Source organism: Globicephala melas, chromosome 3, assembly GCF_963455315.2.
Source record: "Globicephala melas chromosome 3, mGloMel1.2, whole genome shotgun sequence".
In the NCBI taxonomy this organism is placed as follows: Eukaryota; Metazoa; Chordata; class Mammalia; order Artiodactyla; family Delphinidae; genus Globicephala; species Globicephala melas.
The window spans coordinates 147853985-147867347 of NC_083316.1; the positions used below are offsets into that span (position 1 = coordinate 147853985).

The 13363-nt window shown below is 46.6% G+C and overlaps 1 long non-coding RNA gene across 2 annotated transcripts in view; it reads left to right on the forward strand.

The window, feature by feature from the left end:
• The window catches only part of LOC115838728 (uncharacterized), a 140997-nt gene extending 128634 nt beyond the window's left edge, over positions 1–12363 (forward strand). For both annotated transcript variants that reach the window (XR_009563322.1, XR_009563323.1), the window contains exons 4-5: positions 10288–10368; positions 10479–12363. This is a non-coding gene — a long non-coding RNA (uncharacterized lncRNA). The remainder of the gene's footprint in view (positions 1–10287; positions 10369–10478) is intronic.
• The last annotated feature ends 1000 nt before the right edge of the window (positions 12364–13363 follow it).

The window sequence follows — 13363 nt, forward strand, 5'->3', positions numbered from 1 at the left end:
CCAGTGGATTTTGCTAAATGAAGATGGAATTAAGCCGAGACCATGGAATATATTGGTGCTACTTTGGCAGCATTTTACATGGTGCAATGAAGGGAGAACTTGACTCCTGGCTGCCTTGCCCAGTATGTGACTCTAGGCAGGAAGATGAGTGAAAGAAAGGCCATATTGCAGGAAATATTTTCCTTGCTCTTACTGAGTCAAGAAGGACGCAGCGTAGGCAGTGGGGCTCCTTATTTGAGTCAGTAGAAGCAGATTTTTAGCTCCTAAATCAAATGACTAGTCCTCAAATGTCAGGCTCTTATGCTTATTTTGTGACCTGGAAGATGAGGACGGGCCAGGGAGAACCAGGGCATGTTCTCAAGAGTCTGGGATAAGAAACACCATTTTCTTAAATGATCTCTGCTTCATGTAGAATTAGTCCATTGAATTAGAAGCCTCCTGAATCTCCTGTTAGCTGCCCTGAAGCAGGCATGTTTTTGTTTTTTTTTTGCGGTACGCGGACCTCTCACTGTTGCAGCTTCTCCTGTTGCGGAGCACAGGCTCCGGACGCGCAGGCTCAGCGGCCATGGCTCACGGGCCCAGCCGCTCCGCGGCATGTGGGATCTTCCCGGACCGGGGCACGAACCCGCGTCCCCTGCATCGGCAGGCGGACTCTCAACCACTGCGCCACCAGGGAAGCCCGAAGCGGGCGTGTTTGCCCCTATCTTAGTTCAAAGCTGCAGATGGATTTGCCCAGTACCAACAGGTGACCATAAAAACTGCTTAAGGTTTGCTTGTGGGCCACCAGCCCCATAACTCTGCATGCTCAGCTCTGCACTGAACCACCCATTCCTATTATGCATCTTAGGAAAAGGAGACTTTTAACCACTTGAATGCTTGTTCCTGCCCAGGGCACTTGGTAGCAGAGAATCAGAGGAATTAAGGACTTGAGCAGCAGGCCTCAGTTCCAGCTTTTGCTCTCCAGCCGAGAGGAGCCACTGTGCATTTTTGTACATACTCCTCTTTCTCTCTGACTGTTTGAAAAGGTGGTCCTCATTAAGGCCAGAGTTTGGCCATGCGTTCCTCTCTCTCGTGCTCCTAGCCACCTTGCAGGATCTGTGTCATCCCTTTTACTGAATGGGTGAGGGAACTCATGCCCCAAGGAGGAAGGTCCCTTACCTGGAGTTGTTTTGAGATGACAGAAGTGGGATTCCTACCCAACGCTGAAGTGCTACAGCACTGTCTATTGATTTGCTTACGTCTAATCGGAGGAGCTCTTAAAAAAAGATTGGAAGAAGTTTGCTCTAAAGTTCCTTGCCCATGCCAGCTGGCTTGGCTTTTCATTTCATTTTCTGATGCTTCTATAAAGACCGGACACACACCCTCATCCTCTACCCATATAAGGCTCCCTCAACAGAGCAGAGCGCAGTGGGCTGCCAGGGCCCAGGGAGGTGAATGGGGGGGTCACTGAACCTCATTTAGTGAAGGGCCTTGGAGGTGAGACTGAAGAGAATGTGGTGGTCTATATTGTCTCAGGAAGCATTGAATTTAATTCTATTACTTCTGCAGGTGTGAAAATAATCTTCATGTCCTTCCTTTTTCTGCCTCTCTTTCTTCCTCTAAACTTTCTTGTGTATATTGGCCTATTTTATTGATACTTTATCACAATTTCCCCATGGTTTTAATGATCATTCTTTTATTTCTTCTCTTGTAAATGATCAGTTTGTGTTTTCCAGCAACAATTCTAAGCCTGGATCAGTAACAAAGACAGGTGTCTCTGTTTTAAAGACTGCCCTCACTTTATGTCTCTGGCCTCCTTATTGCCCAGAAACTAGGCATTCTGGGAAATATTCTCCTCACAGGATCTTCTTCCCGTCTCATCTACTGGCATTGCTGGGTTTTCTCTCCTCATACCTGTTTCATTAGCACCAAATTTCCCTGTTCCTTGGCTCATAATGGTGCACAGGGAGCCCCCTCACCACTAAATGAGATTCTACCGATGCTTCAAAGCCCATCTCTAATGCTGCTGCCTCTGTGAGGCCCACCCAGAGTTACCCCCAACTAGACATAGCCTCTCCCTTCCTCACAGCCATCAGCACTGCTATTCTATCTATAATCATTGGTTTTTTTTTCTTTAAAACAGATCCTTTCCCTATTTCCATATTTTCCTAGTTGTAAAAGTAATTCATACCCATCATAGGAAAAAGGGACATGAAGAAAGCCACAAAGAAGAAAATAAGAATTAAGTGAGGTAACAATAAGCTCTAACATTTGGGAAAGTTGATACGTAGGCTCCCTTCTAAGCTCTTTATGTGTATTAATCCAGCTCATTGTCACAACCTCTCCTCAAGGGTGACATTATTACCATCCTGATTTTACATGTGAGGAATGACATTTGAGGTGGTCATAAAGTGTCTCAGATGTCAGCTGGGACCTGTGTGACAAGCTCGTGTTGAACTTGCTGACCCAGTTCTGTGACCATGTGAGCTGGGGAGTTCTGGGCTGAGTCACTGGGCTTCTCCTGCCCTGGGACTCTTGCGTCCCTGAGTCCTGAATGGGCATCCGCTCCTCCCTATTGGATGCTGGCTGTCAGGAGAGTCTGACTTTCACGTGCCACCTCTGTGCTTCTCTTTCCTTCCAGTTCCTCATATGTGACCTCTCCTTGGGTCAGACAGAGGCTGCCGCACTTCAGGAGAAGCTGGGTTTTAATTGTGAGACTAAAAAGTGGAAGAAATAATACCCCAAAGCTTTTAAGTTTAATTCAGTCCCATTTGTTTATTTTTTTCTTTTATTTCCTTTACTTTAAGAGATGGATCCAAAAAAATATTGCTGCTATTTATGTCAAAGAGTGTTCCGCCTGTGTTTTCCTGTAGGCGTTTCATAGGTATCTGCTCTTACATTTAGGTCTTTAATCCATTTTGAGTTTATTTTTGTGTATGCTGTTAGAGAATGTTCTACTTTCACTCTTTTACATGTAGCTGTCCAATTTTCCCAGCACCACTTATTGAAGAGACTGTCTTTTCTCCATTGTATATTCTTGACTCTTTTGTCATAGATTAATTGACCGTAAGTATGTGGGTTTATTTCTGGGCTTTCTGTTTCACTGATCTGTTTTTTTGTGCCATTACCATACTGTTTTTTTATTTTTATTTTTTTATTTTTTTGTGGTACGCGGGCCTCTCACTGTTGCGGCCCCTCCCGTTGCGGAACACAGGCTCTGGACGCGCAGGCTCAGCGGCCATGGCTCACGGCCCCAGCTGCTCCACACCATGTGGGATCCTCCCGGACCGGGACACGAACCTGTGTCTCCTGCATGGGCAGACGGACTCTCAACCACAGCACCACCAGGGAGGCATACTGTTTTGATGACTGTAGCTTTGTAGTATAGTCTGAAGTCAGGGAGCATGATTCTTCCACCTCTGTTCTTCTTTCTCAAGATTGTTTTGACTACTCAGGACCTTTTATGTTTCCAAACAGATTTTAAAATTGTTTGCTTTCCACATGCCAAACCCTGTTCTGGGAGCCACATGTCTATGAATCCATTGACACCTCACACGATAACTGCCACTAGGACCTCCAGGTTACAGAGGAAGGGATTCAGCACAGACATGTTAAGAAACCAGACTGAGTTACATAGCTAGAATGTGGTGAGATTCAAGCTCGGGTGGCCTGCTTCCTGAACCCAATTTTAACTACTTGCTCTCCAGCCTGAATCCATGTCCAGTGGTGAGACAACCAAAATGGGCCTTTGTGAATCAAGAGTGGGGGTCTGAGGGGAACAGGCACAATTTCTCTGTAACATAGGATTAGAATGAAGATCAAGGAAAAGCCTCAGGGCCTCTCTCCACCCTAGACCATAGGAGGGTCCTTGGGCTGGAGGGCAGGCGTGGGAAAGAGTGATGTGGGGTGAGCATGACACAGAGAGACCTGGATGGGGTCCAAGATTGAATAGACTCTTAAGATGAACTACTTTTTTTTTTTTTTACTTAGTCTTATTTTAAAAGAAAACTTCAGAGGCTTGAAGAACTAGTTATATTTTTCTATGGAGAAAATAAATATCAATTTAAATAAAATAATAAAAACAAAGAACTTTCATTTTTGCATTCCACCTGTGGGATCTGTCTCTCATTTTGTAGATACAGTTGTAATTGAACCTCTCAATGGCACAGATGAGAAAACTGAGGCCTGGTGACATGCTCGAGGCCACCCAGCCAGCCAGTGACTGAGCTTGGAATCCAGCCCAGTTTGTCTGAATTATTCATGCATGTGGGTGACTCTCTATCCATCCATTCATGTGGACCCACAAAAATGTTTGGAGTGTGAGCCCAGCTCCAGGTGTTGTGGCAGATGCAGAGAATACAATGGAGTGCCTGTTCTGGGGGACTTGGATCTAGTGGGGAGACAGTGTTCTAACAAGCCATCTTGGTGTTGAGCTGTGTGACAGGGCTGCGATAGAAGCAGGTGCAAAGGATCATGGGAGACAGGAGCTCAGGGTCTGGGACTGTGCAACTGGATCCCGGTGCCACCCCTTATCCAGGGCTAAGGATAATTAAATGACAGCAATTAAATAACACTCAGACACCAAATTTCCTCCCCCTAAACTTCATCACGTGGCATAGTATAGTGGTTAAGAAAGGACACCACCTCTAGTATCCCTCAGACTTGAGTTCAAATCCCAGGTGTGCGAAGCACTGGCTCTGTGACATAGGCGTGTTCTGTCACCTCTCAGTTCCTTCTGTAAACGAGTTTGGCAGGACCCACTTGGATCTTAGGGATGTGGGAAGAAATGAAGTCATACACCTACAGCACTGAACAGTGCCTGGCCCATAATATACTCAAGAAATGAGAGCTATGATATATTATTCTAGATGGGTTGTTGCCTGCATGTCTGCCGTATCCCTTCCTCACACCAAATCATAGGGAAGTGTTTCCTCTTCCCACCAATCTATCTGATAGGACAGAACCCTGGTGTGTGTGTGTGTCTTTAAAATAGCCTTCCCCCTGGCCTAGGACCCTCTGGCCAGAGTTTCGTGCATGTCCTTTGTCAAAGCACTCACTTCTCTTGTGTATGCAGATGAGAAGTTGATCCTTAAACACAACCTGGGGTGACTCCTATGAACACAAGTCAGCCTAAAAACATGGTGGCCCGATGGTTTGGGCCTGGCAACTGGGAGTTGGGCTGAGTCTCTCTGACTTCGTTTCTGGAGGCAAATGTAACTCCAACATTACCTAAGCTGGGCAGTGAGGAAATTCTCATGTTTCCAACACTTTCAACAATGCCCCATTATGCCTGGTGACTCACAAATAGGCCTGTGTCCACGGAACAGCATGTGTCTCTCTGCGGTAAGTACAGTGCCTCGCTGTATGTTTGAACTAATTTCATAGGCTTGTCTCCTCCACGGATGTTACTTGCCCTCTTTTCTGACGATTGCTGGAGGCTTGTTGCGTCAGAGAAAGCCAGAAAAGGAAAGGGCTATGATTCTTTTCACTGGGCAACCCAGCACATTGGAGATAGTGCCTGGGAGGGAAACTTGGGTTCAAGCTGAACTAAAAGCAAAGTCTTGGGATCTTTGCAAAAAGCCACTTACCTTAGGTGGCAGGTCAAAGAAAACTGCCAGGTCACCCATCATTGTCACGGTTAATGCTGAAGCCTTTCTTTCCCTTGACAGGCAGGGGAAAGGGCAGCTGAATATTGAGACAGCTCCTTGGATGTGCCAGGGTCAGGGAGACACGGCAGATTGTGTGCAGAGACGACCGATTTGCCTCCTGTGTTGTCACGATCATCAACTTGGGCAATTTCACAGGGAACCAAGAACCCCAGGAACACAGACTCTATTTCTAACATTCCAAAGGGAGGGACACACTGCTGCCCTCTACTCAGTCCCAAGGACACCCTGGCCTGTTGCTTTTACCTGCTGCTTGGCACAAATGCCTTGGCTGTGGTGACCTTCAGCCCCTTTTAAGGGTCTCATGAAATGAGTGGACCCAGGGCCTTGCTTGTGCCGTTTCAGACTCTGCACAATTGCAGGTACCAGAGTGCTTGCATATGCCCTCTGCTGCCTGGTGAGCTCCCAGTCCCCCACCCGTGGCCAGCAGAGACTGCAGTTTCCCCAGCAGGCCTTCCTGACTGCCTTGATCCCTGCATGAGTTTCCACCCTTTATTATAATCCTCAGAACGAGAATGAAAACTCCTTGGCGAGGTCTTTGCTTACAGCTCCATCTCCTCAGCTACACAGTGGATTTTCTGAGACCAGGGACCTCGACTGTCTCGCTCACTGTTGCGTTCTCAGCACACGTGACATTTTCTGGCAGGTACAAGGCACTCAGTAAATGTGGGCTGGGATACGAAATGAAGAAATGAATGAATGAATGTCATCCTCAGGTAATATTCTGTATATGATGAGGCATATGAAGTTTCCAGGATACTGGAAACTCCTATAATGATCCATTCCAGTGTGTTACTATACTATCCAAACAGAAGGCCCCCTTTAAAAATAGGGGAGTATGCCTATGTGTGAGGCAATGGGTGAGCAAGAAAGACCTGGAGTGAGGCTGTGGGGTGTCATCTAAAAGGGCCCCTTATGGGCATGACACCTAGGAGAGTGGCGCCTTGGGGAGGGGACAGCAGGGCAGAGAATAAAGGAAGGGACCCCCTGACATCTGGCTGGTTATTGGTGGGAGGCAAAGAAACGGAATGCAGGTCCAACTCCTTTGCTTCTGGCAAGCATGTAGAATTGGGCCAAAGATGTTCTTTTTGGAAGTAATTCTTTCATCTGAGCTGAACAAGGGCCTTCGACAGGTGTGCTGGGTGTCCCCCGCTTGGGGACACTGAGCCTCAGGTTGCTCCTTTGTGCAGTGGGGACAGCAATTAGATCTCCTTCACAGGGCTCTCTGGAAGGTTAAAGGAGCCGATGTGTGTGAGAATAGCGCTCAGTGACTCGTGAGGGATGGAGTGTAATTTACATGTTCACCACTCATCAACCTTCAGGGTGTTCAAGCACCACAAGCACTTGGCTGCCCGCTGATTCCGGGGAGCTGTTGGTCACCCTCCTTCACACCCCCAAGTCCGATCCCGTGACCTCTGCCCAAGACTCCATTAGTGTTAGGGTCCTACAGTCTACAGGTTAAAAGCGGTTCAAGGAGAGCTGGCTTGGCTTTGACTGGCATTTGAGAGCATCGCAAAATCGCTGACATTTGTCCTGATGTGTGGGTGTCTGTACCAGACCTGATGTTAAAGTTTTTTGACTCTCAGTCTAGTTGGAAGCATGGACTCTGCAGCCAGAGGGCTCAAGTTCAAATTCCAGCTCTGCTACTTACCAGCTTTATTAAAAATCATAGGCCTGTTGGGAGAATTAAATGTATTATGCAAAGGCACTTGAAGCCGCGCCTAGCATGTAGCCCTAAATAAGTGTTTGCTGTTCTTGTCGTTACTTTTTTTTCCTCCCCCACTTCCACTGTGATTTCCTGTAGAGAAGAGCCCTGTTCTATTCATCTTTTGGTTCCCAATGGCTATGTCAGGCTTGGCATAGGGCAGGCACTCAATAAATGTTGGATGAGTACATGGATGAATGGGTGGATGGATGGGTTGGTGGATGGATGGATGGGTGGGTGGATGGATGGATGGGTGGGTGGATGGATGGAGGGATGAATGGATGGACGGTTGGACGGGTAGATGAGCTACTGTTTACTTCTTGAGGACATGGATGAATGGATGGGTGGATGGATGGATGAGTGGATGGATGGATGGATGGGTGGGTGGATGGATGGAAGGACGGGTAGATGAGATACTGTTTACGTCTCATAAACTTTATGATCCAGGCCTTAAGGGTGATGAAAGAAAATGTGGAGGGTGCTGATGGTACAGTTTGGAGAAGGGGCAGAGCACAGTGCACACTTCCCATTAAACCCCCTCTCCTGCAGAAATGCCTGAGGAGTGAGGGGAGAGGGGACCTGGCTCATCTCATCTGGGTTCCACGGCTGCCCAGCGTGGGGTCTGTGCCATGCACGTTACAACACTACCCACCTCTTACTCCTCACAGCCACCCTAGGAGGCATACTATTATTGGCTCCATTTTACAGATGAGGAAGCTGAGGTTTGGAGAAATGAAGTGACTTTCTTAAGGTCACACCCAGGACTGCTAATTCCAGGACCTTCATCCTCAACCCTTTTGCTCCACTGTTGGGTCTGTTCCTCAGCCACATGACTCACAGTTTTGCTACATAGCACTGGCCGAGGACTGACTCTTTGGAAACCCTTCTTTCATCTGAGGTGAACAGAGACCTTTGACAGGTGAACATGCCAGCCCTGAGTGCTGGGTATTCTCACCTTGGGGTCTTTTACACCAGCTTCTTCTTGGGAAAATTCTGTGATTTCTCCAGAGCAGTTTGGCTGAGTTCACTCCATTCACAGGCAATGATAAGGCTGGTATCTGGTAAAGCACACCCTGAATTCGGAAATGTAATTGTAGAACGTGACATTGAAAAAAAGGGGAGGTACCGCAGAGTGGAGGAAACACAGTGCTTATTGAGTGCTTACAACACACCAGCACTGTGTATACTTTCTCACTAGTCTTCACGTCAACCATGTGAAGAGCGTTTTATCACCTTCATGTTTTGGGTATTGGGTCTCTGGCCTGCTCGAGCCATATAGCTAATAAGGGCTCCTCCTGAGATTTGAACCCAGGTCTCTCAGGCTTCCAAACTCTCCCCTTTGCACTGATCTTCCCTGGGAATGTGCAGCTGGCTGTGGTGACGAGTGGGGTTTCCACAGATTCATAATTGTCTGTACTCACGGTAGAGTTAGAAGTCTAATCTAAGTACGAGTAAGTTCACAATTGCTATGTTCTCCACCATCTGACAGCTAGATCATTTACCCAGTCTCAGCGAATGCTGGGTTCTCCCCGCTCCACCCTCCAGCTTTCAGAGGAAATGTCATCACTAAAAAGAAATCCCAGTGGTATATACCCCAAAGAATCAAAAGCTGGGACTCCAAAAGATACTTGCACAGCCATGTTCATAGCAGCGTTATTCTCATTAGCCAAGAGGTGGAAGTAGCCCAAGTGTCTATAAATGGACGAATGGATAAGCGAAATGTGGGATATACATACAATGGAATATTATTCAGCCTTAAAAGGGAAGGACATTCTGATACGTGCCACAATATGGATGGACCTTGAAGACATTATGCTACGTGAAATAAGCCAGACACCAAAGGGCAAATACTGTATGATTCCACTTATATGAGGCACTTAGAGTAATCAGATTCTTAGACACAGAAAGGAGACTGGTGGCTGCCCCAGGCTGGAGGAAGAAATAGGGAGGGTTTTGTTTTGTTTTGTTTTTAATGATAAACATGGCTTGTATACACTTTATTTTTTTAATTTTTATTTTATATTGGAGTATAGTTGATTAACAATGTTATGTTAGTTTCAGGTGTACAGCAAAGTGATTTAGTTATACATACACATATATTATTTTAACAAATAATACCATCCTCATGGGTGTGAGGTGATATCTTATGATTTTGATTTGCATTTCTTTGACAATTAGTGGTGTTAATATCTTTTCATGTGCTTGTTTTCCATTTGCATATTATTGCAGAATATCTATTCAAGTTCTTTGCCCATTTTTTAATCGACTTATTTGATTTTTTTGTTGAGTTGTAAGAGTTCTTTATATATTCTGGGTATTAACTCTCATTAGATATATGATTTGCAAATATATTCTTCCATCCCTAGGTTGCCTTTTGACTCTGTTGATTATATCCTTTGATGTATAAATGTTTTTAAGTTTGATGTAGTCTTATTTATCTATTTTTGCTTTCGTTGCCTGTATTACTAAGAACTATAAGTTGTATTATCATGTTATGTATGGTACATATACATTATATATGTGAATTATGAAGTGTAATAATTAAACAATGCTGAATCTCTTACACTTTTAAACTGTAGTATTACCTCTTTAATTATCTTTGCACGTGGGCTTCCTTCTTTCCCTCCCTCCCTCCCTCCCTCCCTTCCTTCCTTCCCTCCTTCCCTCCCTCCCTCCCTCCCCCCTTCCTTCCTTCCCTCCCTCCCTCCCTCCCCCCTTCCTTCCTTCCCTCCTCCTCTCTTTCCTGACTTGTTTATCAAACACCTACCATGTGCCACTCACTCTGCCAGACAATAGACATGATAACATGTGATCTGTGCCCCAATGTACTTCTATTTTCTTTCATTTTTACTATGTTTTATCGGTGTATACACACTCTCAGTTTTGCCTGATACTGACTTACTCTCCCTTTATTTTCTATGCTGATTTTTTTTTCAGAGCAGAATGGACCCATGGCTTCGGCTTTAATTTCCGGTGCTTTACAAAGGCTGAGCTGAAGGCTGCACCACCAGAAGCTTGGTAAGCTTGGGTGACTGGCCTTGGCTGGTGGGACGCTGGGAATTTCAAGTGGGCAGGGCCCCAGGGAGTCAAGTGAGTGTTTTCACAGTTTTCTGTGTTTGGCATTGTAGGAATTTGCCTGGCCTGCTGGATGGAGAGAGTCTGACTCGGATTCTGGGGGCTTGGAAAGACAGTCAAAAGACTCTTCCCTTCCCTGAAATAGCCACGCATTTGTTTAAAGACTTGAAACCATTCTGATGCTGGAATTTCCCTCTGTGTTTATTTTCACATCTGGGTGATGGTCTTCTGCCACTGGAGGACTTTTAGTGAATCACTTCAGAGTTTGCTTTTAATGTTTCCCAGATGAGAGGGGCTGGCACTCGTCTGTTTTCTGAGGCCTGACAGGGCAGGACTGACCGGGCTTCCCGGCTGGCCGCCTGGAGCTGTTCCTTGGGGGAAGTGGACAGGCATTTCTTGTCTTTCTGGGAAACCTGCTCCTCTGAGCTCCTGATCCCCGGGCTCTCTTTCCACATGAGGAGGGGGAAAAGGTGGAATGGAATATAAATAAAAGAGATAGACTAGTTTTAACTGGTCCAAGATGTTATGGGCTGCGCTCTCGGTAGCCACTGGCAGCCGGCACCCCTCTGTGTTCCCAGGCTCTGGTTTGCGGTGTCACGGGCTCCAAGAGACAAGGCTGGTTGGGGTCGCTTCCAGAGGGCAGCCTGGGAAGCTCAGGAAGCTGTTGGCTCAGCTCAGGAGTCATTGGCTGCCAGGTGCCTTCTGATGGACGCCTGTTCCCAGAGCCCAGTGTGGCCAGGGTCTCTATGACCATGTCAGGTCCGTGGTTCCCGCTTACTCTTAGCCTGACAGACAGGCTCCATTGCAGTTGCATTTCTGCTCTGTGTCCCTCTATCACGCCCCCCTCCACCCCCCATACTCCATGTTCCAGCCACATCTCATACATTCCTTTGGGTGCTTTCTAGTTGTCCATACCCCAGAGCCCCCTGCACCCTGCTCTGCCCAGCTCTGAGCCCCAGGGGTCAGCCCACTAGGGGTGCATCACCCAGGCTCCCCTGCCTCGCCCTCTGGCTTCCTGCTGGTGTGGGCCTATAGGGAGCACCACAGGAGCTCTGGGGGTAGGGGCGGGGGAGACAGAGGTGGAGGGATTTATTCCCCTGGCTCCCTCCCTGTGAGGTCATCTCAGGCTGGCTGCGTGACTTGGAAGTCTCGCATCCTCTTAAGGTGGCCTTCTCTACATAGTTTTCTCTTTCTGCATCTGGGTAACTGTTGCCTTCTTTCATCCTTTTGGGTCCAGGGGTGGTACAGCACCTAGAATCCCACACTAACTTTTGTGGTTTTCCTGTATCTTGTCCACACTTTTGTCAATAGTCTGTTTGCTAAATCCTTCTTGAATTCTCTTATTTGACTGTTCCTGCTGGAACTCAGACAGAGATAGATAGACAGATGGATAGATAGATAGATAGATAGATAGATAATGTTATTTTATATATCTGTACCGCTTTTCCCATGTTTATTCCCTCTACAAGAATTCCCTTCTTCGCCTTGGCTACCTGATGAACTGCTTCTTATCCTTCAAAATCCCAGTGAAACACCACCTCTGTGAAGCCTATCTTGAGTTCTCCATTAAAGTTCATGACCTCCCCCTTGGCCTTCTATCTCTCTATGTGGTATCCATCATGTCCATATACTTAACATCTCCATCCTAACCACTTGCTAATCAGACATGTCCAGACTTTCCCTCACCAAAATTTTACAAAGTTTAATTCCTTCCAAATGTGATAAAGCGACTGTCTAAAGGGCCTGCTTCAGTGCCTGGCCCAGATTAGATGCTCAATAAATAATAGCTATTATCAGAAAACGTCATACTAAAGTGTGAATGGCTATGTGTGTTAATGCATTATCTCTTCCAGGAGCAGCTTACATTTATAAGGGACTTTTTGGCGTTAATAGAGCCTCCAATGAATCTCTAAATTGGCAGAGTGGGGTGGGGGAGTGTCAAGGGGTCTTCCTTTGGGGTTTCTCAAATTATGTTGTCTAAGGCCTCTCTGTCTGTAGGTTTGAGAAAACAGAGAATCACTTCAGGTCAGTCTCCAGCACGTAGAGGCTGCTTGGAAAGGGGACAAGTTGCTCAATAGTGGCCTGGGGGGAGCAGCGTCTATGGAAAAAGACAGATGTGACTGGACACATCTCTGCTCGGCTATTATGCCCTTCCAGTGCTAATGGAATGTGATTTTCTAAATTGTGGCTGGATGACTTTCTTCTCTTGTGGTTGAGTTTGTAATAACATAGACTATGACTCTAGTTTTGCCAAAGTGGAAAAAAAAATGGCATCCAATGGATTTTTATGGCGGTTCTGAAACATTAAAAAAAATATTATTAAAGATGCAGCTTAATAAGCCTTTAATGTCCTGCTTTGGGGCTGAGGAGCCAAGGCACAGGCTTACAAGCTGGGTGTGGGCAGCGGAGGGATACTACACCTGGGAGTAGTTGGCACCTGGGAGGTGCCAACGCTGGTTAAGGCCCTCTGTGCAATATTGCCTAAAAATGGAGCTGCCTACGTAAATACAGATCCAGAGTATTTTGATCTTCTATGGCTTGGGGCAGAGATCAAAGCAAAGCGTCTCACTCCTCATGAAGTTTAAGAAGCCAGGGAGCCTGCTGTGTTCCAAGAAGTCCAAATACATCCTTCCCAGACTGCAGAGAATCACAGCTCACATCGTAGGTGGTAGAGAGGCCAGGCTAAGCGAAACCACCTCTTGCAAGCTGGCCTCTTCCCTGCTCTGTGGAGAAGAGTGGGCCAATTGGACACAGTGTCATGATCAAGAGATTTGGGGACATCTTTTCTAAAAGGGTCCCACAGATGTCCATGCAGCTGGCAAACTGGCGGAATTCTTGGGAAGAACCCAAAGTGGTGTTTGCTGAGTTAGGGGTGTGGACGCTGAATGTCTTGGAGCGGTCAGGACAGAAGGTTTCTCACGGAGGTGATAACCTCAGG